The sequence below is a fragment of the Rhyacophila brunnea genome, unplaced genomic scaffold, assembly GCF_057557595.1.
Source record: "Rhyacophila brunnea isolate RB1 unplaced genomic scaffold, BYU_Rbru_1.0 scaffold_3, whole genome shotgun sequence".
NCBI classification, from domain to species: domain Eukaryota; kingdom Metazoa; phylum Arthropoda; class Insecta; order Trichoptera; family Rhyacophilidae; genus Rhyacophila; species Rhyacophila brunnea.
In genome coordinates this window covers 41,246,399-41,251,937 of record NW_028232965.1, presented here as the reverse complement: position 1 = coordinate 41,251,937, position 5,539 = coordinate 41,246,399, and positions in this window count along the sequence as shown.

Genomic DNA, 5,539 nt, shown 5'->3' with positions numbered 1-5,539 from the left:
ACAAATCATTCTTTTGCTATTTTGCAACAAACAAACAAAATATAGAATACTGAAATGTCTTTTTGATTTCCATAGTAACATACGTATATATTAATAATTTAGTTGCTAGGACCACCCCCTTAGCAACCAATAATAGTGGATTGGATTACGTATTTCTTCCTAAATAACTTTTCGTACAAAACAAAATTAACTGAAAATGAATTCAATTCTACTTAAAGATGGCTAAAAGTATTAAAAGATGCATTGGCATCGTGTTCTGATATATTCTAAAAGTTTCAAATGTCTAGCTAGTCGGGAAGTTAGTTAAAAATCGATCGCAAGATATATTATTGGATTAACAACCACCGGACAAACAAGAATACGAGCTAAGAAAAACGTGGTAATAAAATTACATTTTTCATTTGACATTAGTCATTATTGTCATATATCTAAAAGTAGTTTGTATGCAAGTATGCAAGTGACAGTAGATGGAGTTTTCGTTTTTTTTTTTTAAATCTTGTATAAAATGGGTGGATATCAATAATTGTTGCGTTTTGGATTTATAATCAAATGGTTACATAATAATATAAAGAAACGTAATACATCGGGCCAACGCAAGAATTGCAATCAGTATGATGAAGACAGACCAGTATTGTCTTTCTATAAAAATATAGGTATATTATAAAATTGATTAAACTTAAAATTCTTTAGCGTGCCAGCAGAATTTCCGGACACTGGTGAGTGGTGACACGCGTGCCATAATACGTCTCCGCTGTACTGTATATGCATACAAATTATACAGTGCTTTGTAGATTTTGCCGCTGCACAGAATAATTATTATTATGCACACGCACATCTGCAAACATTATCACCAAATTCAATGTAGCTTGGACATTCCTCATAATACAATTTTGAGCACTTCAATAAAACAACTTTCCACAAGACCACGCGCTGCTACTTCTGATGAAACTGTAAAAATTCCCCCTTCCCTTGTTTATATGCAGATTTGCATATGATTGAAAACAGTTTTTATACAATGTTCATTTGATTACGGTACCTATGAATGAGTTAATCAGTAAAAGCGGCTTGCAGTTATATTTTGCTAGCATTTAAACATGCATAAGGTATGTACCACTGTCTACTGATTTACCATTTACCTATATTAATGCTGTTAACATCCACTATAAATAGTGCACACTAAACTTTGTCAGTCATACGTATTCGTTTTTATTGAAATAAGACTACAATTTACACATGTGACCAGTGGCGCACCCGGATTTAATATTGGGGGGGGCCAAGGAGGAGAATGTAAATTAGTCCCATAGACTCTTTTTCTTCTTCACAGCTTAATTTCTCGTTTATCGGTCTTTTGTCTATTGCACTCAGTGTATCTATACCATGGTCTCCACATCCTGAAACGGGCCCTCAGGCTAGGATATTTGGCGGGCCCCCTACCTACCGCTAAGATTAAATGCAGTGTGAAACACTACATTAACGTTTTTCAAATTGTGTTTTAGTTCAAATTAAGTATTAACTTATACAGTGAATTATTGGCGATCTTTAATACTGTTTTACTGTGTTTAATACTACTTTAATAATGGAGCTGTCGAGTATCGACACATAATAATCAAAATATATATTGCACAAGTATATAAGTAATTGAAAATATTCATGATCGTGAAATGTAATAGCGCCGCAGGTGACTTTTTTACTAATAAAGCTAATTTATGATGTGTGTTTATCTCACTTATCTGGTCAACCCGACACGCCGGGCTCCCCACAGCCCGGGCCCCCTGGCTAGAGCCCTGTCAGCCCTCCCCAGCCATGACCTACACCACTCCGGAATTCGGGTGGACACCGAGAATTTTTTGACAGTTCCCTTAGGTATTGGGTTTCTAAAAAAACCTGACACAGAAATTACAATCTAAGAAATTTTCCTAATGAGGGTGCTGGAGAATTTCAAATCATTTTTTTGCCGTGTTTTTATTTATCTAATCTATTGGCTTTCAATTTCAATGTTTTTGGGGGGGGCAAGGCCCCTTGGCCCCCCTGGGTGCGCCACTGCATGTGACATTTAAAATTCAATTGACCTTACGAACTCCAAGCCATAATAGACAATAGTCAAAAAATACTCGTCCATTTATAAAATATCTAAAATAATTTTGCAATTAATCATACATAATTTTGGATATTTTATAGATAGAATGAATGTAATGAACCAACGTGTATCTTAATCCAACGACAACAAATAAGTATGGATGAAACAGTGTGCACAATTTTGTCGTATCGCCCAAAGTATACTAAAACTATTAGGCAGGGATTAATTGATTTTTCAAAACTGGTGAACACCATTTATGTAAACTGTAGTCTAAGTTCAATAAACACAAATACATATGATATGACATATGACTAACAAAGTATATATTAATAATTAATAATAAGTATATATTATATTATGCGTTAATTTTAACTTGTCTCTTATAATGTATGTCACGTGTATTTTCGGTGCCGTTTGCGGATACGATTCGAAAGTGAAAAACAAAACAATGGATTATGCAGACACATTAAATTATTTGACAAACAAAAGCCGCGGCGCCATCAAAAGACCACGAGAATGCATACAAATTAATATCACACCTTGACTGCAAAATAGACAGGTAAACGACTAGCAAGAAGTAAACGACTGGGGGTTAACCATTAGCTCTCAACCATCAGGTCCGTTCACAAGTTTAGTGCTTTTGACTCAGCTGCGGGATTTGAGCCATCAAATGCGGATTCTAATCTTTACTCCACGGTGGAAATAATAATATCTAATTATAATAACATTATTATAGAGCTGAATTATTTCGTATCTATCTGTACGCCATATTTGAAAAGATGCCGCGCATAAAAATGTCTTCCTACCGCATAACGAATTTATGAATTGTGCTAGCGCAGCGGTTCCCAAAATGTGCGCTGCGGAACATTCCAATAATTTCAGTGAACTGTTTTGCACATAAATATAACACAGCGCAAGAACAATGACGTCCTTACCTAGAGACAAAACCAGAACCTTTCGTACAAATTATGCTGTGATAATCGTATTATGTATTAATTATGTATCGTGAGAAAATCAACTAGGAAAAAGAAATGAGGGTGGTTCACAGAACAGATTAATAAATAGAATTCCGATAGGCTATATCCCAATATACTACAATTGACGAAGGGTTTTGAATGTGTGAGTGTCCTACGAAAATGAACCACATACTATAGACTGCAATAGTGTGTGTTGGAACCTTCAAATACGCCAATATACTGAACGAGCGTCAGGCATAAGCCGAGAACAGCTGTTGTCAGAACGAAGGACAAGCGTATTCTTCACACGTGTTTAAGTTTATCCCATATTCTTCTACATTCGAGATCGGTTGCCTGTTTCTGCACACCCGTTAGGTATTTCAGTTCCCATTATTTCTGATTTCCCTGGGGTGGTTTCTATATGTTTTTTTCGGAACTGTTAGGTAGGTATATATCTTCTGGCTTTGGGAGCCGTGTTAAAATCTTAATTCACCAAGGGCGCCTTAAAACAATAAATTGAGTATCTACCCCTATTGTAGGTAATTTATTCCGTGCAAAGCTCTTCGGGTGAAAGTGACAACTAGTTACCAATTTAGTATTTACTATGATTAAGTCCCAGTCACAGAACAGATAAATAAGATAGAAAAGTGAATCCAGTCGCCATGGACCAAGGGTTTGTAGCCGGATTCGGTTTATGATTTTATGGCTGTCACGCCATAAAACGCAAGAAACACAAAGCGTGCACATTGCCCTCAGTATTGAATGCACGTTACATTTCCGTCTCAAACTTTAATGCATATTAGACAGGGACTTCAATTCCGGGACGATACCGGCCAAAACATGTTACCAGTTTTATAGGTATTTTTTGCAGAAACTAATGACATGTTAATGTTATTGTTATTATCCATATCATGGCCCTTACAAGAGGGGGGCTGATAGGGCTCTGGCCTGGGTTCTGGGCTCATGGGGGGCCCGGCATGGCGAGACGACCAGGTCAAAAGTGAGATAAACACACATAAAAAATTTACTCTAACAGTAAAAAAACTAAATACCTACCGTTAATTTTACCGTGAACGCCATTTGGAAAACGCTACTATAGAGCGTCACACTGCCTTTAACCTTGGCGATAGGTAGGGGCCCCGACAAAGATCCTAGTCTTGGGGCCCGCTTCAGGATGTGGGGGGCATGATCCATATTATTTTACACAGGTGACGTAAGGGAAAGAAACACTCTAATTCAATAAGTAACTACCATAGATAGATGACTTTAATCTTAGTCCTAATGTTCAACATAGGTCTACTGCTACACTCACGCTTTATAAAAATAATACAAAACGTAATAAAAATGACGGCGTTATGATGCAGCGAGTGTTCTCTCAGAGATGCGCTGAGGCATGACAAATTGCTACTTCACGGCTAAATCCATGATTACGGAGTTGGACTATGCTTTGTAATTTGGGCTCGGGCAGACGCTATTTCACAAACATTATTATACTACGAGGGTGGGTCAATAATTCCTTAGAAAAAAGCATTAAAACAGGTTTTATTTTTGTATTTTTTTCTTATTTCTCAACATAATCTCCTTGGAGCTCAATACACATGGTTAGACGTTTCTCAATTTTTTTTAAACCGTCAGAAAAATAAGTTTTCGGAAGGTCCTCAAAATAAGCATTTGTCCGATCGATGACTTCTTCATTTGAAAAAAAACGTTGTCCACTTAGCCATTTTTTTAAGTTTGGGAAAAGGAAAAAGTCACTGGGGGCTAAATCTGGCGAATACGGTGGGTGGTCGACCAATTCGAGCTTCAATTCTTCAATTTTAGCCATTGATCGTAAACATGTGTGAACACGGGCATTGTCCTGATGAAAGAGGATTTTTTTCCTGTTTAAATGAGGCCGTTTTTCTTCAATTTCGTTTTTTAGCTGGTCCAATAAAGATGCATAATAATCCCCTGTTTTTTTTTTCCTTTTTCCAAATAGTCAACGAAAATAATTCCACGTGCATCCCAAAATACAGTAGCCATAACCTTACCAGCTGATTTTACGGTTTTCGCCTTCTTTGGACATGGTTCGCCTTTCGCAATCCACTGCTTTGACTGTTCTTTCGTCTCGGGAGTATAGTGGTGTATCCATGTTTCATCTACAGTTACAAAGCGACGAAAAAATTCATCCGGATTGCGTTGCATGAGCGACAACAGGGCTTTAGAGGCCACCACCCTATTGCGTTTATTGTCGACTGTGAGCAAACGCGGCACCCATCTTGCAGAAATTTTTTTCATGCCCAATTTGTCATGTAAAATAGAAATGACGCTACCTTTTGAGATCCCTGTAACCTCAATTATCTCACTCAACTTTAATCTTCGGTCACTTAACACCATATCGTGGATTTTATTGATCATTTCTGGTGTAGTCACCTCTACAGGACGTCCTGAGCGTGGTTCATCCTTTGTTGATGTACGACCACGTTTAAATTCATTTAACCAGTTATAAATAGTTGCAAGTGAAGGA